The sequence below is a fragment of the Pseudorca crassidens genome, chromosome 3 (genome assembly GCF_039906515.1).
Source record: "Pseudorca crassidens isolate mPseCra1 chromosome 3, mPseCra1.hap1, whole genome shotgun sequence".
In the NCBI taxonomy this organism is placed as follows: domain Eukaryota; kingdom Metazoa; phylum Chordata; class Mammalia; order Artiodactyla; family Delphinidae; genus Pseudorca; species Pseudorca crassidens.
The window spans coordinates 146,574,607-146,601,335 of record NC_090298.1 but is presented as its reverse complement, the minus strand read 5'-3'; the positions used below and the strand labels follow the sequence as shown (position 1 = coordinate 146,601,335).

The following is a 26,729-nucleotide window of genomic DNA, read 5'->3' as shown; positions in this document are numbered from 1 at the left end:
GTATTTTCCATGTCTTAATTACACACTAACTGTAATGGTTACAAACACCAAAGCAACCCATTGAAAAGTGCAGATGCTTAATGATACGGAGTCAGGTGGAAGCAAGTGACGGGCTATTGTTTTTCACTAATCTGATCTATCAGTTCAGTCAAAACAAGGCGCTGGCATCAGACACAAACACTGCTAATGATTAATCATCAGAAATATCAATATTTGGATTGAATTTCCTACACTCTTCTGGAAATGCAGACATCTGAACTCCCCAGGGCACATGTATATTTTGACCAATTATTTTAACAAGCTCAAAGCAGACCATCATGGCAAAAACATGTAAACAACTGCTCTCTGGTCAGAGAAAACAGATATTGGGCCATTTTCCTTGTGGAGAGAGTAGAGCTGCCCCATAAAATATAGGATGCCCAGTTAAATTTAAATTTCAGATAAGCACCAAATAATGTAATATTGGGGACATATTCATATTTTAAAAAGTTTTCTTTATCTGGAATTCAAAGTTAACTGGATGCCCTATATTTTTATTTGCCAAATCTGACTACCCTATATAGGAGTGAAAGAGAAAATTTTTAATTCACACTTCTTAATAAGTTACATATAAAACACAGCTGCAGGGCTTCCCTGGTAGCGCAGTGGTTGAGAGTCCGCCTGCCGATGCAGGGGACACGGGTTCGTGCCCTGGTCCGGGAAGATCCCACATGCCGCGGAGCGGCTGGGCCTGTGAGCCATGGCCGCTGAGCCTGCGCGTCCGGAGCCTGTGATCCGCAGCGGGTGAGGCCGCAACAGTGAGAGGCCCGCATACCGCAACAACAAAAAAAAGAAACAAAAAAAAAAACACAGCTGCAGAGATTCCCCCATGACAGTAGCAAAAGTTTCACACTGAGGATCAGCCTCAAACCAAAGTAGGAAATCCCAGGAATGAGGGGTAAGAGTGGCTGCTTCCCTGCTTTGCAAACTTCTCAGGAATGAAGGGCAGCAGAGAGGGGGCTACATTATTTATTATGCTGCCTTCCACTGAAAGCCCTGCTAAGATGCTCTGAGCAAAAAGCCTGCCCCACCTGGCTCCTTGGATGTGCAGACAGCAGTGCAAGAAGGGAGATGTTTTCTTCACTCCTCCCTCTGTCTAGTTATCTCTTCCTGGGATGTGAAGACCATACTTGCAGAAGCTAGGGAAAACATGGGTGGCAAATCAATGGCCTCTGGTCTTGGGATCCAGATAATTCAAGTAGAAGATAGAGGGTGGTTGCTTGTTTGTTTGTTCGTTTCCAAAAATCCCTAGGCAATTGCATCAGTGCATCCCCACCTTTAAGTACTTCATCGATATGTCATTTCATACTCAGGAATCACCACCTCCACAGCCGCCGCCGTCCTCAGGAGTTCCAACACTCTCTCTGCCATTGAACACAGTAGGATCTGGACCAATTCACTTACATTTTCAGGGTAGTGGTTTTCCAACCTTTAATACAAAGAAAGGTTTTTTAGAAAAGTAGGAGGAAGAGGAGGCGGATCTTTAGTCCCGAAACCCACTGGAAAAACAAAATCTAATGAAAAGATATTAGGACCTTCTTGCTCTAAACTTGTATGTGTAAATGTCTGCATTTTCACATTGGCTGGAGAATGAAGGATTTATTCCTATTATAAAATTATTATATGTTGTCCTTCATGGCACAAGATGTATTCTCAGTGCTGCTGTATGTTCCAGCTGTAGGGACTGAAGTTTGTTGGGTCGTCTACACTTTCTTGCCAGATCTGCAGAGTTAATGAGATGGGAAGCCACAGTTAGTCTGTAGTCCCAGGGAAGAGGTTTTCCCCACCTAAATCTTACCGCCTCTTTGGGCACCAACCACGTGATCTCGGAGCTGGAGCTCTTCTCTAACCCATGAACCATATTCTCACGCCATGTACGGAAAGCAGGCAGCTCCCTGACTAATCCTCTGCTGGCTCCCTAGTTGTCAAATAATATCCAAACTTCTTGGCTTCTCCAAATGGGTCCCAGGCCCATCAGGTGACACTCCCCTTCATGTCCCCTATCCTGGTGTCTTCCTGGGACACACTCTCCCCATCACAACCTCTGGCCTTTTGTACACACTCTTCCTTCTGCCCAGAAGGACCCTGCCCTTCTTTTTCATCTGGCTAAATGATACCCATCCTTCAAGAACCAGTTCGGTTGTCACCTCCCTGGTGAAGTTTTCCTACAGCCCACAGATGGTCCCACCCTCTCTCTTCTCTTCTCTCACCTCATTGGCTCCTTTCTCTATAATGCCACTCCCCACCCCCTCCATTGCATAATGGATTGCTTGTTGACAACTTTCTCTCCTCCAGCTTACCATGAACCCCTCAAGGAACAGACCATGTCTTAAACATCTTTATTTCCCCAGCACTTGGACCAGAATAGGTATAATAAATGTTGACTGAATCAGTGAATACAGAAACCACAGATAATTCAAATAGCATCTTCCCCGGCCTGTAAATGAGCTGTTGGATGAGTCAGTTCATAATCTATGAAGTTTATAATCTATGAAGAGTTCAAAGTCTATGAGGTTCATAATCTATGATGAGTCCTGTACACACCATTGTTTTATTAGCTAGAAGGGACAAGAAAGTTATGGTGGGACTTCCCTGGCAGCGCAGTGGTTAAGAATCCTCCTGCCAATGCAGGGGACACGGGTTTGAGCCCTGGTCCGGGAAGATCCCACATGCCGCGGAGCAACTAAGCCCGTGCGCCACAACTACTGAGCCTGCGCTCTAGAGCCCACGAGCCACAACTACTGAAGCCTGCATGCCTAGAGCCCATGCTCCACAACAAGAGAAGCCACTGCAATGAGAAGCCTGTGCACCACAACGAAGAGTAGCGCCCGCTCGCCACAACTGGAGAAAGCCTGCGTGCAGCAACAAAGACTCAACACAGCCAAAAATAAATAAATCTACTTAAAAAAAAATATATATATATATACACATATATATGGCCTGATTATAATTCTACCAGATATTTACAATGGGTCAAATGATAAATAAAATTTAGCATGTAAACCACTTAAAAAATAAAAGAAAAAAAGTCATGGTGGAGTGCAAGTACAGGACAATGTCAAGACTTCCTCACTGGGGGCAAGAAACAGGCAGGGAAACTACTTCAATTCCAGGCTCAGTACCGGAGTCCCACCCTCAGAGTCCTAGGTCCAGGATCCATGGTGCTGGGGTCATCCTGCTGGAGGTTGGGGTAGACCAGGTAGATCACTTGAGTGCCCTAAAGCTCAGCCTGAACCCCACCTGGGTTCTGAGCACAAAGAAGACGAAGGAGGGAGCTGGCACTCTGTGTGCTCAGGTGACTGTCCCCCCACCCCTCATAGCCTTTTGCCAGCCCCCAGTTCAGTCAGTTTCCCGAAAACCAGAGATGATTCTCCAGACAACGTGACTCTTGAGAAAATGGAATTAATCATCTTGCTCTAGAGCTGGTCAAAGAGGGGCCCCTGCAGGGTGGGGGCATGTGGCCTAAATGGTCCTTTGGAGCAGAAGCCAACTGAGGTAGAGGAAGATTTCCTGCAGATCACATGGTTGGTGATGCCAGGAACAACAGCCTAGAGAACCACACTGAACAGGACTGTTCCTGTTCCTGAGAGTCCACACACATGGCGTGCACACACACACACAGAGTTCACACACGTGAGTGTGTACACATACACACACAGCCCTCTCCCTCACAGAAGCTTTGGAGCTCTCACTTCAGGGTCCCTTCAGATGACTGCCACCAGTTCCCATCTGCCCCTCTGTGGTGGTCCCTTCAGGATAGAAAAGTGACCCTGGCTGTCCCCTCCTCCTTGCCATTTTCTTGAGCTCAGTAACTATTTACAAGGTAAGATAATACCAGATAGATACGAAGCAGAGTCCACATGTGAAGACATCAACCATTTCCCAGGGTCGACATAACCTTCTCGAGATCTTCCCCTTTCACATCTCCTGACCTGTCTAGTTTTTATCTAAGACCCTTCTGCCTGGTCCCCAACAAGAGCCTGGAGACATTAGTGTTCCTGGGGCTGGGGGTTCTCAAGTCAAATCTCACCTTGGCCCAGTACCTACTGTGTGAACTTGGATAAATTACTTGAGCTTTAGGACTCACTTGTAAAATGCGGATAATACTACTTGGTAACAAGGAAGCCTGGCACTTGAGAGACCTTCATCAGAAATTCCCTTTCAGGGCTTCCCTGGTGGCGCAGTGGTTGAGAGTCCGCCTGCCGATGCAGGGGACACGGGTTCGTGCCCCGGTCCGGGAAGATCCCACATGCCGCGGAGAGGCTGGGCCCGTGAGCCATGGCCACTGAGCCTGCGTGTCCGGAGCCTGTGCTCCGCAATGGGAGAGGCCACAACAGTGAGAGGCCCACGTACCGCAAAAAAATAAAAAATAAATAAATTCCCTTTCATTTCCGCTAAGCAAGTTGCCTGGCTGCTTTTTGTCTTTCTAATTTCCTGACCCACAATCTTTTGGGAGGAAATAACATGGGCAGCAGATTGGGAGGGATACTTACACACATGTCTTTAATGGCTACTGGATATCTATAAACAAGACACATCCCATATTAAAATGATCTACCCCAAGAAGCACAGAGGTGCCAGGCCTGGTATCCTGCTTCCATCTTTAATAACTCTCTCCCCTCTCCATCTCCCCATCCTCTCCCCTTCCTCACTCAACTACACCCAGAGGATACAAGATATCAACCTTACTCAGAGATGGAATGACCCATTCAGAATTACTCCCTCCATTCAACAAACAGTTACTGAGCCTGTGCTGACACTGGGCTTGACTCTGGGGATTCAGGGAAGATAGAAGGGGCCCCTGACCGCCTGAATTTTCCAGCTAGTAGCTTGGTATATGGATGGGGATGTATGTGGAGGGGGTGGGGTGCAGGTACAGACATGCAGGAGTGTGCATAAGCCATCACACGACAATGTGATAAATGTGGTTATGGAGATGAATCCAAAGTACCGTGCTGGGAGAAGCGAAGAAAGGCAAAGTAAGGGAAGGCTCCACAGGAGAGGAGCTGGAGCTTAGAGGGTGAGTAGCAATTCACCAGGGAGCTGCGGGCTCAGCAAACAACACCAAGGGGGCTGCCTGGGCTGAAACACTCTCTTGGACGTGATTATCAGGTGAGGGCATCAGTACCAGGAATCAGGGGTTAGTGACTGGGGCCGACTCCAGAAGACAGATATGGTGGGGTGCAGGCACACTGGACCCAGCACAGGAAGGCCTGGAACCCTGACCCAGAGCCACAACTTAGAGCCATGACGACACCTCAGCCACTTACACCAATCATCTGAGCCGGGGCAGCTCGTACAAAATGTATTCCACAAACGTTCATTGAATGAGCATTCCCATCTATAAAATGGGATTGATAATATGCACTCCAGCCATCCCATAGGATTATTTGGGAGGGTGAATTGAGGCCAGTGAGATGGAAAACCCTCTAAACAGTAAAACACGATCCCAATATAAGAATTATTAAGTGAACTGATCTTGTCGGTTTCCAGAGACAAAAACCATCTGAGGAAGCAATTGGTGAAGTACAGCGACTTCTCCGGCTGGCAAGGGAGCAGCTCTAATTAAGGAAGTCCCTTCTCTCCAGACTATTATGACTACTATTAGAGAAATCTTTTACATGGGTGAGTGGAACAAATTGAGAAAGACTTTAGGTGATAAGAAACAGTAACAGGATTGGGTCTATAAACAGTCAGGGTGGTGGGGAGACAGAAGAACTATCCTATCTCAGCATTCCACTTGAGAGTTACTGATGGCCAAGTCTCGGCCCCTATTTTAGAGAAAAGGATACTGAGGCCCAGAGAGGGTACAGGGTCCCAGTGTTCACCTGGACCAAGTAATAATCATGACAGCTCACATTATTGAGTACAGCCCTATGATGGAGCACCTACATATAGCAGGTCATTGGATCCACAGAGCAATCCTATGAGGTAGATACTATAATTATCTCCATTTTACAGATAAGAAAACGAACTCAAGCCAAGCAGCTTGTCCAGGGTCACAGTTAGTAAGTGAGGGTTAAGACTTGCAACTCCCTGTTGCCAGGGCAACCAGAAGTCCACGGGTAAAGAAATCTTTGTGGAAGAAATATATTGTTTAATTTATTTGAGGTGGAGGGGGAAGATGTGACTAAAATGGAGATTACTGATGTCATAGAGTATGGGAAAACCTGTAATGATCTTTCTTACTTGGGAGTGAAAAAATGGGCAAGGGTTTGGGAGCTGATAAGCCATGGCTCAGTTGAAGCCAGGCCCTAGAGAAAGAAATGCAGTCAGAGGCGCCATAATGCCTGAGCCCTCCTGCTACCTCTCCCTCACTAGCTGACACCATCAATTCGAGGTTAATGCATGCCAGGGTTGGGAGCTAATTATTCCACCATTACAGACATAAATTTCCCCTGGAGAACGGCCAGAGATGGGAGCTAGGGAAAAGGGGAAGAGGCTGGGAAAAGAAAGAGGCTGCCTGGCTCTTACAAATGGGAAAATAATACGGCATCAGCTGGAGTGGGTTCCCAACCACTGGAATACGCTTTGCAAAAATTTTTAGTCTTTCCTGGTTTTTCTCCAAGCTATTTTCCTGGCTGGGGGGGACTTCCGGAGGTCATCAAGCCCCCATCCCCACCTGTCAGTATCAGTGGTTCCTAAAAGAGCTTGTAGAAAACCCTTCAATTCCACAATTTATTTAATCCTAATCTGTGCCAAGCACTTAGATGCAGGGAAGGGGGAGGGAAATCAGCCACAATGATAAGTAACACAGTCCCTGAATTTCAGGAGCTTTCAATACTGGGGAAGAAGAATGTGTATCCAATCAACTCCAGCACTATGGACAGGGAGATTCACTCCAACTAGGAGGTTCTGGGAAGGGAGAAGCGTTTGAGGTGTGTCTTAAAGGATGAGTAACTGTTAGAGAGGGGGGAATGGGAAAGAAAGGGTATTCCAGGTGATGGAAGCAGCAAAAGCAAAACTTTGGAGGGAGGAAAAGACGGAACACATCGGAATGGCTGGGACTTAGGGCGCAGCACGTTGAAAGTGAGCTTGCATTGGGAGTAAAGGCCAGGGAAGTCAGCTGGGAGAGACCATGGAGGGCCTGAAATGGCATATTATGGAATTTCAAACTTTCTGCTAGAGGCAATGGGGAGCCATTGATAACTTTTGAGGAAGGGAGTGACATAATCTGATCTGCATTTCAGAAAGAGGCCTGGGGTAGTGTATAGCAGACGGGAGCAAATGGAGGCAAAGGCATCAAGGTGGAAGCTCCTGAAAGACTCCAATAGGAACAAGTAGAGATTTGAGTTAGTGTGTTGGCAACCTTGTCAAGGTGACTTTTGAGGTTAAGAGAGGGAGACACCCTTACAAATGGAGATTTCCCTTGCAAAGGTAAATGTTTCTTACAAAAGGGCCTACTTGGTCTTCCAGGTCCTTCACATCTGCTGTTTCTCAGAAAATAATCAGCTTAAAACAATTAATATGCCTAAGAGACATATTTTAGGGTGGCAAATTCTGCTCCCCTACAACATCAAAAAGCAAGTTTATTGTTTTTAAATAACATACATGCTACAGACAAACTATTTGTGTCGGGGTGGGGGAACAACGTGTCAATGCCCAGAGAAGCTCAGGAAGAGTAAGGGGCACTCACAGTTCCCTTCTGGGTGTTCTTTGATAGTTTTCTGTCTAAACAAGCATGACAGTTTTCTCTAAAAGCTAGAGTTACAGCAAAACTGGGAGAAGACGGGGAAGTTTCACTTTCAGTTGTGGGCATTTATTATTATTATAACCTCTTATTTTTAGATTATGAGTATACTTGAGGATGTGAAGTCACACATGTTTAGAAATGAAAATGCTGCACCTCCAAATCAGGGATTCCCCTACCACCTCGTTTCTGAAAAAGTCACACCAGAGGAGAAGCTAAGAAAGTGTACAGAGGCATGTGAGCATGAACATGCAAGCGCACACACACAGGCATACTCCATGCCCCACGTCCAAGGAATGGTTTACACGTCTAGAGCCAACACAGCCACTCAAGGAGAGATGTATGTATATTCACGGTGGGGGATTGAAGATGAAGGGCTCAGAACCCCATCCCACATGGACACAGAGTTCGAAGAGAGGAGAGAGGAAGGCCAGTAATAGAACAGGGAGCCTTCCGAAGCCAAGAGATCAGGGAGACACTAGGAGGAAGATCTGAAAACGGCATGGCAGAGGAAAAGGTGGAGGTCGCTTACCCTGGGTTCGGGAGTCTGGCTCTGGAAGGCTCTGGGGCTGGAGAGAGGCCGTCGTTAATCACATACCTTCCATTCACCCTGTGACTCAGCTAGGTAGATGCTTTGTGTATTTCTTTTTTGTTTGTTTTTTGGCCAAGCCGCGCAGCTTGCAGGATCTTAGTTCCCCAAGCCAGGGATCAGACCCAGGTCCTCTGCAGTGGAAGTGCAGAGTCCTAACCACTGGACCGCCAGGGAATTCCCGCTGTGTGTATTTGTGATCCTCAAAATAACCCCCTGACACAGACATAAGTATCCCCTTTTGCAAGTGAGAAAAACGAGGTTCAGAGGCCGCAGGGAAGTGACTTGTCCCAGGTCACATGGGCAGGAAGGGGCAGAGTTGGGATTCACACCACTTCCAAAAACTCATGTTCTTTTCTTTCCACCTGTGTTTCTCAAGAGGGCACTGTTGACATTTTAGGTTGGGCGGTTCTTTCGTTGGGGTGGGGCTGCCTAGGCATCGTAGGGTGTATAGGAACGTCCCTGGCCTCTACCTGGTAGGCGCCAGCATCACCTGCCCCTCCCCACCCAAGCTGTGACAGTGTCTCCAGACATTGATTTTGCCACTTGTCCAACTGTGGACAAAACTACTCCACACAGTGCCACCTCCCCCAGCAAAGGCTTTCATGGTCCCCATCCACACCGTGTGCAGAGCGAATGACCCTCCACTCCCAAGCCTGCACACTTCCTCAGCTCCACCATGTTTGCACATCGAGCCAGCTCCGTCAGGGTGGCTCAGTCAACACCATCACGCCAGGGCACTTCCCTTCTCTGAAAACAACAGGGATGGCGGCCTTGACCAAGGGTGTACATGAGACTCACCTGGGAAGTTGGTGTATTGCTTTGTTTCTTTTGTGTTTATTTTTGGTTTTCAAAGTAAAGATACGCTTGTCCTACCTCAACTCTACTGGGGCCCAGGGCTGCATGCTCCTGGTAAGAACCCCAGGCCTGAATCCTTCCTAGGGCTCATCTCAACCCCACCCTTCATTCATGAGTTCACTTTGAGTCAGTCCCCACCTCCCAATCACTTTTCAGTTCCTCCTGTGTGCCAGATGCTCTGTTAGGGACTGGGGTTCAGACAGGGCTTCTGGCCCAGGTTGAGGAACAGGGGACGACACACCACGGTCCAGCTCAGAACCTGCTAAAAGACAGCTTTGCCTAGTGAGCTATGGAGCATAAAGAAGGGGGTGGCTGGGTGCTGCGTGCGTCGTGGCGGGGGGGCAGGAGAGCAGGAGGGTGTGTGAATGTGTGTAGGGACGGTGGAATATGTATATGTGTGAGTGGGGGTATCTGGAAGGAACTATAGGTGTGTGTACATGTGTAGGGGAAGGGATTATGGATACATATGTATTTTATATATATACTTAGTGTATATGTGTGTGTGTATATGTGAATAGTGTTTGTGGTGTATGTGCGTGTGTGTCTTTGTGTGTGCATGTTGTGTGTGTGTATGGAAAATAAATGTATATGTCTGTGTACAGAGTATCCGTGTGTATGTGTGTGTATGTGTGTGCACATGTAAGGGGTCAGGGAGAGGGAAGACCTCCTGGAAAGACCAGCACTGGGTCTGGCTCCTGAAGAATGAGGAGCAATTCAGTGGGGAGAGCGGGGTGGGCGTTCCAGGAAGAGGGAACAGGGTGTGCAAAGCCCAGAGGCGTGACTGAACGTGGCATGTTTGGGATGCAGTGGCAGCAGAACAGAGAGGGGGAGAAGGGGAGAAGGTTGGGGTCACATCAGAATGACCTTCCTGGAGATCTCAGCACCTCGTTAAGTTCTAGGCAGGTGCCCCAGCCTTTTGGAGAGATGCCATCAGCAACAGGCTGGCACCTTTGGGAAGGCCCAGGAGAAGGTCTGGCAAGGCCACATCCATGGTCACACCTGAACTGGCTGCACGAATGTTTACAAAGCACATGCATACTACAGGGATTAGAAAGCCGTGTTCTAAGGTTGAGCTTGGAGTGACACGTCTATAATATCCAGGGGTGGAAGACGGGCTGGAAGCAAGCCAGGAACCTGTGGCAAAAATGGGCTGGGTTGATTTCTCTAACCTCGGAGGACTGGTCTTCAAGGCACCACTAGAATTAGCTCTTCTGTGCAAGTCCTGCCTCTCTGCCAGATCACCTCCCTGCCTGCTACCCACCTGCACTCCCCCACCCCCAGCCAAGCGTCTCTAACCTCTATTCTTAAGCATGAGGAAATTCAACACAATCCCACCACCTCGGCCCTTACAGTACAGCCTCTTGCTCCAGGTTCCAACTGGGGCAGACCTCCTTAGCCTAGGAATTCCCCCTTTTCAATATGAAAGAGGGGATGCTGAGCAGGACGCTGGGAAGGGAGTTCAGTCAAGGGAATGCGCAGTGGGAGTCCAGAGGCTGAGACCACCTCACGTGGCCCACTTCAGCTCAGCCCCAGCCAGGCCTGGCGGAGGGGACATGGACTTGGCAGTCAGTCTCTCTCTGGCTGTGTGTCCTTGGGCAAGGACCACAGTTCTCTGTTTCCTAGAACAGGAATCCTAGAATGCCGACAGCATTCAGTAGCTGTGGTTCATGCAACAAATTTGTATACCTCCTCTGTGCCAGGTACTGGAATATATCAGGGAACAAAACAGACGAAGGGCCTTGCCTATGTGGAGCGTGCATTCTATAGGGAGGAGCCCAAGGGATGATAAACAATAAACACAGTAAATGACTGAATTATGGAAGGTGGTAGAAGGGGATAAGATATGAAGAAAAAGGAAAGAGCAGGGTAGGGGGCTGGAAAGGCTAGGAAGGTGAATATGAAATATGGCTGACTGGGCAGAAGCAGTTGGGAAGACACTGACATAAACCAGGCAGGGGACAGTGCAGCTGAGACCAGAAGTGGGTATCTGATGATTCCATGGGAATGGCTGTCTGGCCCTCAGAACATTCTGAATAGTTCAGCATAGTGTTCACCATTCTAACTGGTTGGACAGGCTCCCAGCCTGACTCAGTGTCTCAGGGACAGGATCCAGATCTCCCAGGGCTCGCTCTGCCCACTGGGACCTGTTCAGTGTCTCCAGCCACCCCGTAACCCTCCTGGAGACTGTTGTCCCAGTCTTTTCCCTGCATTACCCACCAGGGACAAAGTGCCCAACTAACGTGGCCCCAACTTTACGTTGTGTCCTCCCCAGTATCTCGAGGCCCCTGGCCAAAGCAAACAAGCCTCAGAGATCATCTGATTTACATCTGAGGGGCAGACAGGGAAGTGACTGGCCCAGGTCAGACTCCTTCATTCAGGCCCACATCAGTGCCTGCCTGGACCACTGCCCTGGTTTCCTAGCTGAGATCCCTACCATTAGGTTCTCCAATTCAGTCTTTCCACAAAGCAGCTGCCAGAGTGATCTTTCTACAACATAAATTTGATCATGTCACTTCCCTGTTTTCACTCCCTAGTTCCCATAAAATAAAGTCCCAACTCCTGGGCATGGCATTCAGAGGTGACCATGAGGCACCCCGCCTACTCTCCAACCTTGCCCACGCCACACTAGTGTCAAGTCCCCATGCCTCTACTCACACTGTTCCCTCCACTGGGAATGCCCTTCTTCCCTCTGACACCTTCTCACCTTTCAAGATTACCTCTTCTATAAACTTCCCCGAATCTCAGCTCTCATTCCAGATAGGATCAAGCAACACTTCTTGACTCACGCCCCATTGTTACCTTCACTTCTATCACTCAAACTTCTGAACCTCTATTTGAGTTGAGCTGGGTACCATTTTAGTTTTCAGTCATCAAATATACTGTCCTAAGGTTTTTGTGCTACTGCATTTTCTTAAGAAATCATGCACTTCTCAGTTCTCAGGTGTTGGTGTTTCACAGAATCATAGTTTTTAGACAGCATCAGGATGAAGCTGTTGTAAAAGGTACAACAATTGTAACTGGCAAACTGCAACTTGTGGGCCAAATCTTGCCCACTGCTTGGTTTTTATAAATAAAGTTTTATTGTAACACAGCCATGAGCATTTGTGTATGTATTGTCTGTGACTTATTTTGCATTACAACAGCAGAGTTAAGAGAAACCACAAGGCCCACAAAGCTGAAAATATTTACTATCTGTCCCTTTTCAGAAAACGTTTGCTGACCTGGATGCTCATAAGGGCAAGGACCGTGTCTGGTTTGCACCTGGAATATAAGAGGCACCTGACAAATACTTTTGAGTAAATGAATGATACACACACTCCAGGATGATGGTGGAAGCTAAGGCAGAGCACTGGGTGTGGGTTTTGGGGAAGGAGCTGGAGGGTTTGGAGGGAGGTGCTACGAAAGGAGGGACTGTGGATTAGCCCAGCATTATGTTTTCCTCTCTGATGAGAGAAGAATGTTGCTTAGCCTCAAAAAGGAGATCTACGTCCAATGAAGGGAGGAACACCTCCTCCCACCCAAGCTGGTTTGGGTTTGTAATGACCTTGGGTGGGACAGCTTTGAGAGCCTCGGGGTGAAGGCCAGCTGCCCCCGGCTAGGACCGCACTCCTATAACAACTCCAGCAAGAAGTCCTGAGGGCCCAAGCAAGGGGTCATCCATGGAATATAGGGGAGAAGTGACAACCCTGAGACTGTATCCTCAGGGAGGCGGGGAAGGGGTTAAGGAAAGAAATAAGGAAAGTTGATTGGAAGGCCTTGGGGAACAAATCTAATGGGAATTTATATTAAAGAAAGAGGGAACAGTTGTTGATTTGGTGGGGAGAGTTGCAGAAATGAATTCAGTTTTCAAACGCTTAATTTCAAAGGAACCCAATCAGCGCAAGTGGGCAGAGCTCCAGGCACATGCTTGGGTTCATGACTCATCACCAGTCTAGAGATGAGGTCAGCAAATTGCAGGCCCTGGGTCAAATCCTGCCCAGCGCCTGTTTTTGTAAATAAGGTTTCATTGGAACGTCACCTCACCCATTCATTTCCCTAATACCTGTGACTGTTTCTGTGCTACAACTTCAGGGTTGAGTAGTCACAGCATGGCTCAAAGCCTTAAATAACGTAAAACCTGACCCTTCACAGAAAACATTTGCTGACTTCTGACCTGGAACCTAGCAAGGGGCCCAACCCAATCGAGGAATGTGAAATAATTGAAAGCAAGCAGGAAGATGTGGTCATTGAGAGAATGACCACAGGTCAGACAGTCTGGTCACCATGTTCAAGGCAAAAGAATGAATTAAGCAAATATCAGGTCAGAATGTTCCTGAAGTTCAAGACCAAAATGGATACCAGTGGAAAACAGAGCGGGGCCATGTAATTAAGGTGGTGGCCAGGGAATCCCCAAGGCCGAGTCTGGTCTCCAGTCAATGTGGTCCACATAGATGACCCTTTAGGATCTAGGTAGCAGCAACATGGACAGCTCTGATGCCTTCCTTTGTCCTCGGATCTGGGTGGCCTCCAGGTTGGCTCCACCTGGCTTGGCAAATGCCCTCTAACTTAAAGTGGTCTCACTTCTAGCCAACCAGGACCCACAGCACATCTCAAATTTGGTCCCCAGAGGAAGTCTGGGTCATCAGGAAAAAGGTCTCGGTCAGCTGGGAGGGGTTTGAGCAGAGCTGCAGATGTGCAGGCCCAGGCCCCAGACCTACACCTGGAGACATAGGTCTGCAGAGGAGACTCAGGAAGGGAGACAGACAGCATGAGACAGGAGAACAAGGAGAAAACAGAGGAAAGAAAACCTAAGGAGACAGTGGAGAGAAAGAGACATTACTTGGGAGAAAAAGCCTGGATCTAGTTTTCCTGCTGAATAAAATAAGCCATGCTGGACGGGCTCACTAAGGTGACAGAGAACAAATTCTTTTCTCCCTTCATTAATTCATTCAGCACCTACTGAGTATCTGGTTCTATGCTGGGCATTAAAGGTTAAGAGTTTCTCTAGAAGCTCATAGTCTGGTGTGGGGGCCAGGCAAGAATACAAGCGATGAATTCTTTGGTTTATGGTGTGGTACCTGCTATGAGAGAGGTCAGCACAGAGGGTGGGGAGAAAACCAGGTAGAACAGGAGGGACTCTGAGGGACCTGTTGGGGTTGGCCTGATGGGTAGGAGGGAGAAGACAAAGGATGCTCCAGGCAGGGGAACAGTATGTGCAAAGATGGATGAGGGAAGGAAGGGGAGAGAGAAAGAGTGCAAGAGACCTCCTGGGGGCATCTGGATGTCTGTAAGCCAGTCAGTGTGGAAGGACAATTGCAGAATAAGGGAGTGATGGAGGGTGAGTATCTTGGAGGCCAGATCCTGAAGGCATTTGAATGCTATGCCAAAAGGGCTTTTTGTTTTTGTTTTAACATTTTATTTTATATTGGAGTATAGCCGATTAACAATGCTGTGATAGTTTCAGGTGCACAGCTTTATCTAGAAAAAAATCCACTGAAGGATTTTTAAGCAGGGAAGACATCTGATTGTAATAGAATTTCAGAAAGCGTATTGACAAGAGGGAATTGACAAGAGGTTGGAGGAGGGAAGCCGGAATGGGGCAGCATCCCTTCCTTTAGGGGCTCCCTCTAACATCACCTCCTCAGAGAGGCCTTCCTTGATCACCCCATATAAAATAGAACCCTTACCACTCCCATCCCCTTTAGCATCTACATATGGGTTTATTTATTTTCTGTTTGTGCCCCCCTCATTAGAACAGAAGTTCCATGAAAGCAAGGACTTTGCCTGTTTGTTCACAGCTGCATCCCCAACACCTAGAAGAGCATCTGACACATTGTGGGCTCTCAAATTCTGTTGGAAGGATGAAGGGAGAGTAATAAAAGTCCTGTCTTTCTAAGAATTAGGAAACTTAGCTGTGGGCCTGTTTTTATCTGAAGCAGTGAGCTGACTAGACCTGGGCTGGCCTTGAGGGTAGTAATGAGCTGCTCTACAGGTCACTGAAGTAAATCACAAGCATGTGAGATCTGTATCCCAAGGCCTCAGACTTGCTCTGGCAGAACTCTGAGAACCAGGTCCTGCAAAGATCCCTTCCAGGTATGCTGATCCTAGTGCTTCAGGCTGGGAGGCTTCTGGCACTAGGCAGGGAGGGTGCCACTGGCCACTCAGGGTCTTGGGTCTGAAATGACAGCTTAAAAATGTTTATTAAGCACCACCTGTGTGCCAGGCATAGGGCAAGGTATTCTACATAGGCTAATGCCACAAAGTAGGGACTGTTATCCCCATTTTACAGATGAAAAACTAAAGCTCAAAATGATTAGATGATTGACCAAGATCACAGAGTAGGAAGTGTAGGAGCCAAGATATAGGAATCCAGGTTTGACTCCAATACCTGGGTTCTCTTCTACAAAGCCATGTAAACTGAAACTTCTAATCCCAAACCAGACCCAGTGCCCCAAACTCTGCTGGCCTCACCCCAGAGACTTTTCATCCCCTTGTGATAAACAGACCCTCAAACCTTTCTCAACCAGAGGAACTCCTCATGACTTCTGGGGAAGATGCCAGGGATCCAGGGTGGGCAGGGGCAAGTTGGTAAATGAAATAGAGTTGCCGGATAGAAAAAAACTTTTCCTCTATCCTCTTATGTTAGTGTTTGGGGGCCTGTGAATTAAACTGACGAAAGACAGATTAACAAGAGAAAAGACAGATTTTTAAAATTCACATACAGATGGGAGTTCACAAAGAAATAGGACTCAAAGAGGCAGTTAGAACTGGGGGTTTATATAACATCTTAATAGGGGAAGGGGAGGGGGAGAAGGGCATTTACAGAAAAAGAGTGACTTCTTAGAAGTGTGTAGGACAGGGAGAAGAGGGACTTATGGGAAAACAAATGACTTTTAGGAAAGATAAATGGCCCTTAGGAGAATAGATGGGAGACATAATAGTTTTTATAACAATGCCTGTTTAGGTGTGATGTGGAAACTTCTTATCTCTGGCAAAAAGAATTAATCTCCCTGGTTGTTCTGAGGGAAGGGTTTTAGGATAATTACGTTTTTTGAATTGTTTTGGGAAGGAATGCTTTTAGGCAGATAAGACATTTTTTATCAGGAGCCCAAATGCCTTCTGCTGAAAACAACTTTTATGCCACTGTGCCATATTCTGGGCCCCTTTACAGCAATGAGAGGCCCCACTGGGCTCTGGAACATGGGCAACGTTGCAGGGAATGCAGATGAATATTTGGGTTCAAGGACCCCCAGAAACTGACCAGGGAATCATTTTGACAAACAAAGATAATGTACTATGTATATAGCCTGAGCCTCTGGCAATGACATTAAGGTTTTGTTTTTGTTTTCTTGGTTTCATTTTTTGCGTGGAGGGAATATGGTAAGGCTGGGGGCACTGGGCATGAGCTCTTTACCATAAAGTGATGGCAGAGGCTTGGTGAGACAGCTTGCCCTCTTCTGGCTCTGAAGCTCCATTGCCATGGCACACACTGTCTGCAACAGATCTTTCCTCCAGCCACTTTCCCAGGGGGAGCAGCTTCCCAGGGCACACAGTAACGGGCGTGGATGGTCTACCCCCACTGGGACTGCTTCCTGGTCAGTCCAGTCCACCTCTCTCCACCTGCCCTATAGCCAACAGTGCCAGTGATTGTGTTTGTGGCTTGGGAGTGATTTCTAAGGTCTTTAATGCTCTCAACTTCTGGCACCATCTTCTAAAGGTGTCGGTGACCTAGCCACTCAGAAGAAAAGGCTGATTGAGGGAACAAGAACAAAGAAGCCCGGGGTGGAGAGAGGGAGTGGAACATCCCCCCGGCTTCTGGGATTATTGGACAATGGGAGTCTGGCTGAACCCCAGGAGATGTGAAGAATCAAAGTCAAAGCTAGTATGTATGTTACTGCAGATATTACAGTTTCCAAGAGTTGAGATGGGGAGGTGACTGAGGAGGCGTGAGGCCAGCCCTCAGCTTCTCCAGTCCGAACTCATTTCCCTGGACCAGGCGCTCCCACAGGTATCCTCCCAGCCCCCACACTGCCTCCTGTGCCCTCCCAACTCCTTCCCATCCTCTGGGGATCAGCTTAAATGTCAAACTCTCAAAGGGACATTTCCTCCTTAATCCCTATTATTACAGCCTGTTTATTTCCTTCACAGCTTTTATCACAAGCTGTAGTGAATATGTTCCTTTACTTCTTTATTGTCTGTCTCCATCTCTAAGCTGTGAGCTTTAAGAGAGGAAGGAGCAGGTGTGATTGAGTCAGCAAGCAATATTCCACCTGCACTTAGCACAGTGCCTGGCACAGGCTTAGCAGGTATTGAGTAATACCAAATCAATGAGTGAATGAGATGGGAGCTCTACCTGACAGCAGTAGTCTTCAAATTTTAGAATGAATAAGAATTACCTGGGGAGCTTATAAAAATTCAGGTTCCTTGGCCTTATTTCTTGAGATTCCAATTCAGCAGATCTGGGGAGAGGCCCCGGGAAGGTGTGTTTTTAACCCCCGTTATAACGTGTTGTAATCACCCCTGGTGATTCTGACACAGGAACCACTGATACAGGAACCACTGTCTCGGATTCAAGCTTTGTCTCCACTGCAGAGACAATGCCGAGAAAGGAACTTTCACCACTTGCCTTTTTGCTTTTCTCCAGTCCTTTAAGCATATAAAGTCTGAAAGCTTATGCCTTGGAGATGAGGGGTGTTGCAGGGAGAGGGTGAAAGGGTGAAAGAAGAAGGTATGTACTTATTCTTATTAGAAATTAGAAGTAAACACTAAAGCTGATAATACATTGCTGTTACCCAGTATACAGGTGCCATTGTTTGCATTCATTCATTGGCTCAGCAGACTTTTCGAGAACCCACTATGTGACCAAGGCACTTGGCCTTGATATTGGGGATGCACCAGTTAAGAAGACAAAGAACCTGACCTTAGGGAGCACCAACTTAGTGATGGAGACAGGCAGGTTAGCGACATGCTGAGAACAATAAAACCCAACAAAAGTAACCTGTGAGGGCAGCTCCAGGGAGGAAAAGTCAAGGAGCTCCACAGAGGAGATGGCATCAGGCTTATTTAACTAAAGCTTACTTGGCCAGGAGGAGGGAATAGCACAGGGCAAAGATCAGCACGAATTAGCAATGAGCACAATGTAGAAAGCATCTGGGAGGATGCAGCAAGAGACGGACAGCAGTTCCCAAGGTCAGCCTTCACCTGTTCAGGGGGTCACAATTCTCTTGTCTGTCCAATTCTTTAAGTTGAAATGTTTTTAGGCAAAGAACTCTCCTGTTCACCATGGTTCCCACCGTGCCTTACACTCAGCCTGTCTTCTTACATCAAGAAGGTATGCAGGGCTGCCACTCTTTCTAGGAGAGGGAGGCTCAACAGAGAGCAGAAATCAGAGTAGTAATTTGATCTCTTCTGGGTTTTTATGAAGACTAGTCTGGTGATACGTGGTAGACAAAACACAACTGGAAGCTGAAAGAATAGCCTGGCCCAACTGTCTCCATACCTTCTTGATCCTATACCCTCCATATACATACACTTAATTACTTAGAAACCATATACACATCTCGCTTCCTAATATACTAATATACGTTACATATGTTTAAGTAATGATTGCACCCAATTCCTGTGAGTGGGTTTTTTCCACCACACCAACAAGCAAATTTCTGACACCAGCTAGGTATCCTACAATTCAACTCAATTTTGATATTATCTGCCTGGAGATAGCGTCACATCCCACAGGTTAAGGACTCAGTCCCACAAGACTGCTCACCCTCCCCTGCCTTCAGATGCCAATCTCAAGTCCAGATTGTCACCTGTGCTTCTGACCAACCATCTATAGACCAGAGGTTCCAATGGGCTCCCTCCCATTCAGTTAATTTGCTAGAACAGCTCACAGAACTCAGAGAAATATTTTACTTACTAGATTACTGGTTTATTATAAGAGGATATAACTCAGTAACAGCCAGATAGAAGAGATGCATAGGGCAAGGCATGGGGAAAGGATGGGAAGCTTCCCTCTCCTCTCCTAGCATGCCACTCTCCCCAATCTCCAAGTGTTCACCAACCCAGCTTTCTGAACCCTGTCCCACTGAGGTTTTATGGAGGCTTCATTACTTAAATATGATTGACTAAATCTTTAGCTACTGGTGACTGATTCAACCTCCAGCCTCTTTTCCCTCCCTGGAAGTCCAGGGTGGGACTGAAAGTTCCAAATCTCTAATCACACAGTTGTCTCCTCTGGCAACCAGCCCTCATCCCTAGGTGACCTAGGGTCAGTCCAAAAGTCACCTCATAACAAAAGATACCATTTATAGCTCTTATCACTTAATGAATTCCAACCGTTTTAGGAGCTCCATGCCAGGAACGGGATGAAGACCAAATACATATTTCTTATTGTAAATCACAATATCATAGTAAGACATAGAAAGGTATTTAAATGGATGTGCTAGAGATGAAATTACACTACTTTTTAAACTCCGATTTTGTTAACCATACAAAAAAACTTTTCACTGAAAGGAATTATTATGAATACTAATATTTGCAGCGAGTGCAACATGGTTGATATGTTTTATTATGTTTGTTTTATCTTCATATTAACATTCTGCCATTTGATATTTAGACCATCTGGTTTTAAGCTCAAATTATTTTAAATATTTATTTATTTATTTTTGGCTGCGTTGGGTCTTCGTTGCTGCTCTAGTTGCGGCGAGCGGGGGCTACTCTTTGTTGAGGTGTGCGGGCTTCTCATTGCGGGGGCTTCTCTTGTTGCAGAGCACGGGCTCTAGAGTGCAGGCTCAGTAGTTGTGGCGCACGGGCTTAGTTGCTCCGTGGCATGTGGGATCTTCCCGGACCAGGGTTCGAACCCGTGTCCCCTGCATTGGCAGGTGGATTCTTAACCACTGTGCCACCAGGGAAGCCCTAAGCTCAAATTATTTTGATAGTTGGCTCTCATAGTTTTCAGAATTGAAAAAAGATATCTCACTAAGGTTCAGAGAGGTATCACAAATGGAAATGTGATAACATATCACAGTAATGGCTGTGCTTACTAACATACAAAATTTTCAGTCTTACCAACTATGCAAAGGCTTCTGTTTAAATTCAGGTGGTAACTTCCTATCTTCTCTGAGGTCGATCAATTGTTCTTGCAAACTGATTATTGCATTTTTTATATTTTTAACCAAAAGGCTTCAAAACCACTAAAACTCTTCATTTGTTTTTTTTTTAATTTTTATTGGAGTACAGTTGATTTACCGTGTTGTGTTAGTTTCAGGTATACAGCACAGTGAATCAGTTATACATATACATATATCCACTCTGCTTTAGATTCTTTTCCCATATAGGTCATTACAGAGTACTGAATACCGTTCTCTGTGCAATTAGCTTGTTCTTCATTCCCACACCCAAGGGCACAATAAACACTTAAAGTGTTCAGGAGTACATAGGACATCCCCTTGTCCATACAAGGGCGGCCTTGGGTGTCCAGGAGTCACCCTGGATGCACAAATAAAATTGGGTGCTAATTATTCACACATATAAAATTCACACATGTAAAATGAGGCGGTAAGCACCTTGCAGCTTTTTATCCTCCAAGCAAGAACTTTCAGGAATATGAACCTTGGACCATGTGTGAGGAGGTGGGTCAATTGTGAATGTAAGAGTATGGGTCCTGGAGTCAGACAGCTTGGTGTGGACCTGCTGACTGTGACCTAGGACAGGGGTCAGCAAAGCCCTTTAAGGGCCAGACAGTGAAAAGAATTACAGGCTACCTGGTCTCACAACTACTCACTCTGTCCTTGCGCAAAAGCAGCCACAGACAACATGTAAACAAATGTGCAAGCTGTACGCGAACAAAACTTTACTTATAGAAACAGGTATTTCTTGAAACTCATAAAACTTCATTTGCAAGATGTTTAACTAGGGTAGGCATTAGGTAGGCGAAGTGTCAACACTACCATTTTCTTGCTATTTGCTTCTGTTTGCATTATTAATGCTATCTTCTTTCAGTAGTTTCTTTTTGCAGGACTCATTTTTAAGCCACGTGTCCATTTCGTTACGGTTAATTTAGCGAAAACAAATCGTAAATCCATTTAACCTGGCCGATATACACGGCAGAAGGTCAAGTTATACTGAAAGAAAAGGAGTGATGCATAAGCACTCCACACTTAGAGACCCTGCCCCCTCCTCAGGCTTGTGTGACCTTGCTATGTGACCTCAGACAGTGTGACCAACAGAGCAGTGAGAGGCCAGTATCCATCTACATAGTAAATATTCCTAAAGTGCAATGTTTTTCCCATTGTTTGAAGCCATAGAAGTTCTATAATTTTCTCCCCACACCTCAGAGGCTCGTTTGGCACAGGACCTGGTACATAGAGGCCTCATTTTGGAGACCACAGTCTCCAGGATAAGGCAATCCTGAGCCAGGCACCAGCAGATGAGACATTTTCAAAACGAAAAGGTGCCTGGGGTAGGGATCAATCAGGTGTTGACGAGGGGGAGGCGAGAGGGAAACTAAAGGGGTGAAGGTTGCCTAGAGTTTCCAGCTGGGGCTGCAGGTCAGTGGGGTATTCAATCTGACAAGCAGGTACAAGGTAGCCTTGCCCCACCATGGCCTCCTAGGCCAGGGGAAGATCCAAAGGCTGTCTCCATCCCAAGCTTCACTTCAACTCTGTCCCTCTGTACTCCCCATCATCATTGAACAGATGTGTGAGGTACGCAGCTGACGCAGAATCCTAAGACCTGGGCTCTAGTCCAAGTTGGCCTACTGCTTAGTAGCTGCGTGACTCCTGGGCACAGATTCCTCATCTGCAAATTGAGAATAAGGGAACATATCCTGTTCGCTTCACCGAATTATAACGTGGCTGGAATAAGATAAGGCACAGGCATATGAAAAGGCTCTGAAAACTGCAAAGCACTATATAAACGCACAGCATCATTATGACTTTTTAGTATCCTATGTGCATAGTGATCAAGGTCCCAGGCAAGGCGCTCTGGCCTTTGTTTTTCTGGGACACGTTCTAGGAGGGTGTATAGCCAGGTGATGTAAGAGGTGGACACCAGGATGAGTAACCCATGGGCGACGTGCCTGCATAGCTGGGCATATTGAAATACCACTGACCTCAGGCATCCAGAGACTAGAGGTCACACTTGGAAACTAGGAGGCCTGGATGGTGAAGAGGATGCTGGGTCTTCTGCAGACCCAGCAGAAGACCCCAGAACTTGGCTTTCCTGGAAACGGCCCACTCTAAGCATTTCTTCAGTTGACCTGAAAGAAATCAAAGAGAGAAGCTGGCACTAGATTGAAGCATTGTTTGAAGCTGGGAGATAAGAAGCCTTATCATACCTACTTTATTAACTTGAGGTCTGGCTTGCCCTGACTCTGATATAATCAGTCTATTAAAATACTTACTGAATGCTTACATAGAAGTACAATATAAGCCCATGCAATGAAAGCATTAACAATCTGATTGGGAAGATTAAATACTGGATGGTTGGGTAAGTGATAGATAGATACTTAGATGGATGGAGGAGTAAATAGGTTAAGTACAAACATGAGAAGATACTAACAACATCAGATAAAAAGAACAACTTATTGAGCATCTACAATGTGCCAGGTACAAAATGCCAGGTGATTTCGGATATGATATCAAACCTATCACTGCTGAATGATAGGCAATGATACCATCCCCATTTGTCAGATAAGGAAAGTGAGGTACAGAGAGGTTAAGTAACTTGGCAAAGCCACCCAGCTAGCTGCCCAATGTTCTTTCGTTTTACTGTTCCTGAGCCAGAGGATACCCACTCCTCCCATCCCCATCTCCCAGCTCCAAACTGTCTTTGTTACTTTTGAGCCTTTGTTTTATGTAAGAACATCTTGGAAATTCTGAGAAAAGCCCCAAACTACTTCCAGACGCCTTCAAGTTTCTCAGGTGCAAGTGAGGCCTCTCAGGAGAAATCAAAGAGCTTCTCTTCAGGCACCTGCTCCCCACCAGCCAGCACAGAAATATTTGCGAGGCTGGCCGGGCTGCAGGGGCACTCTAAGGAAACTAGTTTGGAGCCAAAGGCACCTATGGGGCCTTGTACATGGAGGCCCACTCCATCCTTCCTACCTCCTTTCACTTCCTGAAGCTCCATTTGCTCCCTCTTCTACTGTCTCCCTATCTCCCCACCTTCCTACCTCCAAGACAGGTAGGGGTCTGGGCAGGAGCTCAGTAATGATGTCAAGAGGGTAGGAGGGGGCTTCCCTTGTGGTGCAGTGGTTGAGAGTCCACCTGCCGATGCAGGGGACACGAGTTCGTGCCCCGGTCCGGGAAGATCCCACATGCCGCGGAGCGGCTGGGCCCGTGAGCTATGGCCGCTGAACCTGCGCGTCCGGAGCCTGTGCTCCGCAATGGGAGAGGCCACAACAGTGAGAGACCCGCGTACCGCAAAAAAAAAAATTAAAAAAGAGGGTAGGAGGTGCTGCAGGGCCTCTTGCCATAGACTCAGCTCTCTCCTGGGCCTCTCCATTTGACTCCCTTCCTGGCTCCCAGCTCTCTCAGGGTGCAAGGCCAAGCCTCCAGGGAATTCCTTGTGCCTTCCCACAGGGCTGGAGCCAAGAGTGAGTTTCGAGGCCACTGGCTATAGTGACAGGGAGGACTGAGGGCTCAGAGAACACTGTGAAGCACTTCTGTTAGGAGGTTCAACTGGCCATAGAAGAAGGATGCTCCTAAAATGGACTTTGTGGGGAATGGAAAATCCTCTGTGTGAGGGGTAGGGATGGGGAAGGGGGAGCAACCTAGAAACCTAGCCAAATTTCTCCCAGAGTCTCTCCTATCTCTTCCTGGGTTGGCCTGCTCAGCCTCTATCCCTCATTCTCTTGACCCCTATGTCTCTTTTTGAAACTTCCCAGCGTGGAAAGCACGAGGTCTTGGCATTTGCAAGTCTCCTTTTACATAGACAAGGCTCTCTATTGATCCCAAAGAAGCTTTTCAAATACGTAACCAGGGATCAGAATTTTAGAAATGGTCAAGTTCTATTTTATGGATGGGAAGCTGAGGACTAGAGAGGTGGAATGGCTTGTCCAAGGTCATACGCACTGCAAAACCCCATTCCATTATACCAGGACAGAGGGGTGTCCTCCATATTCAGAACCGGAGACCCATCTTCCAGACACGATGGGTGGCGTTACCCATTCTATTTGACTTTCATGGGTCTTTGATCTTGAGTCTTTTCTGGCTGTGGTCCAGGAGCATGGCTGAGATGCAACTCAAAATCAAAGGCCTGGCAGCCAGCAGCCCTAGCCGGAGCTGAGGATTCCCACAGACATCCAGAACCTGGTCAGAGCTCCACCCAGAGGAGGAGCTGGGAGAGGCTCCACCCACCTGTCTGCCTGGCTGGTCTTGAAGCTCTGTCCTTCCCGCAGAGAGATCCACTCCATCAGAGAGTGACTGTGTGCCTGCATCCAGGGGGTCAGGGCTGATGATGGGGCAAATCTCGGGGACCCAGAAGACCATGCCGTACCTGAAAGCCCAGCGTGAAGCCCTGAAGGACCTGTCCTAACGGAGCCTTGTCAGCTGTCTGGTAAGGGAACTCCCAGTGCCTGAAGGGAGGAAAGGGAAGGGGATCCAAAGATAAGCCCTGCTGGGACTGAGGGAAGGGGGCCGGGTCTGGAATTTGCTGAGCACCTACTTTGTATCAGGTTTCACCATCATCTGAAGAACTATTGATTCCTATCCCTTTTACAGTGGAGGGAACTGAACCTCAGGGAGAAGTAATACAATCTCAGAGCAAGTGCAGAGTAAGAGTAAAGCACCTTCTGTCTGATACTCGAGCCACAGGTGTTCCTGTCTGTGTTGCCACCCAGGACACACACCACACACCTTTACCTTCTGTGATTTGCTCAAGGTGGACCCATGGTAATAATGCCTTTCCTCACCTCAACCTAATTCAGGATCCACTCCTGCTTCCCAACAAGTGTTTCTGTCTATACTGAAGAGACTGATGACAGGGGAACCGTGCCTGTGTAGGAAGGAGGCTAATATGAGAAGTTTGGAGCTCACGGTATTTATGTGATAGCGATTCTGGGAATGGGAGTGGAAACCTGCACATGTTGGAACTACCTCTGCTTCTTAAACTCGATACTGAGGATAAGGGGAAGGACAAGGGTTGAGGAAATGAACAAAAGGGAGAAAGTTTGATTGTGACCATTGGTGGATTGATAATGGTATTGTTGATGTGTGAGAAGGAAAAGACTGAGGTAGAGAAACATGACAGAATGCAGAATTATAGGAGCTTACATATGTGCAAAGATGTTCATTACTGATTTTGTAACAGTAAAAAATTTGGAAATAACTTAGTATCTATATAGGACATGTGTTATATAAATGTTAATACATTGACCTTATGAAATACCTTGCTGCCATCAGAAAGAATGAGGCAGATCTATAGGAACTGACATGGAAAGGTCCCACTGACATTGGGAAAGAGCATGTGTCAGGTGCAGTGATTAAAAGCACTTGTAAGTCAAGTATACTTCAATTTTTTTAAAAAAAGGTGCAAGTGAAATAAACAAAACCATAAAAATGCTAAAAAAAAGAAAAAGCTCTTGGCTCAGCTTACCTGGATTCACTTCTGCCCCTCACGTGCTACGTAACCTTGGGACTTTCCTTATCCTCTCTAAGCCTCAGTTTCTTCATCTGTAAAATGAGAATGGTAGTTACTACTTCAAAAAGTTGTTGTGAGGACTGGAGAGGTTCTTGGCACAGTACAAGCGTGCATTCAATATTCAATAAAGATTTGCTTTATTATTAAGTGAAAATGTAAATAGCAAAAATATATGCACACTATCATCCCAATTTTGCTGTTAAATATTTTTCTTCCTGCAAAGATATATGTTTATATATAAACATAGTAGATGTCTGGATAAAACAACTGTTAACAGTGGTCATCTCGGAGGTATGAGACTAGAGAGGAGTGAGGGAGGGATTTACACTGTTTTTTTAAGAGAGTTTACTTTTCAGAGAAGTTTTAAGTTCACAGCAAAACTGAGCCCCATACACGTGCGCGGCCTCCTGCACCATCAATGTGCCCCACCAGAGTGTACGTTTGTTAAATTGATAACCCTACAATGACACATCACTGAGATTTACACTTCTGACTGTATACATCTCTATCTCATTTCCATTTCTACAATAAGCATGTGTTTGTTTTGTAAGTAAAATAATGTTAATTAATGGCTGAATGGCACCCTAAGCCCCAGCACGGCAAGACTCTAGAAAGTGGCCTGGTTCACAGAAGCTACCAAAGCAGAGGGTATGACCCAGCCCGGATCTGCCTGGGAATGCAACCTGAGCCCTCACCCCCGCCCCAAGAACCTCCACTCTGCTGTCACCAGAGTGACGGGTCACAGGCTCACCTGCCTGACTGTCTGTTGCTCTCTCAGAGACATCTGACAGCAGCTCCCAAACCTGAGGAGGCCATGCCCCTGGGCCATGCCTACCCTGACAGTCTGCACGCATACAGTGCTCACCCACAGCACCTGAACTGCTTCAAAGCACCCAGGGAGCAGGTCCAGGAGGTTGGGAGAGCAGCCAGTGGGAC

At 46.9% G+C, this 26,729-nt stretch overlaps 1 long non-coding RNA gene across 1 annotated transcript; it reads right to left on the bottom strand.

Annotated features, from left to right (window-relative positions):
- Positions 1–1,126: 1,126 nt before the first annotated feature.
- On the bottom strand, positions 1,127–22,299 carry LOC137220885 (uncharacterized). The gene is made up of 3 exons (XR_010941827.1): positions 22,267–22,299; positions 1,316–1,468; positions 1,127–1,178 (listed from the first exon to the last, which is right to left on the bottom strand). It is a non-coding gene; the product is annotated as an uncharacterized lncRNA (long non-coding RNA).
- Positions 22,300–26,729: the final 4,430 nt, after the last annotated feature.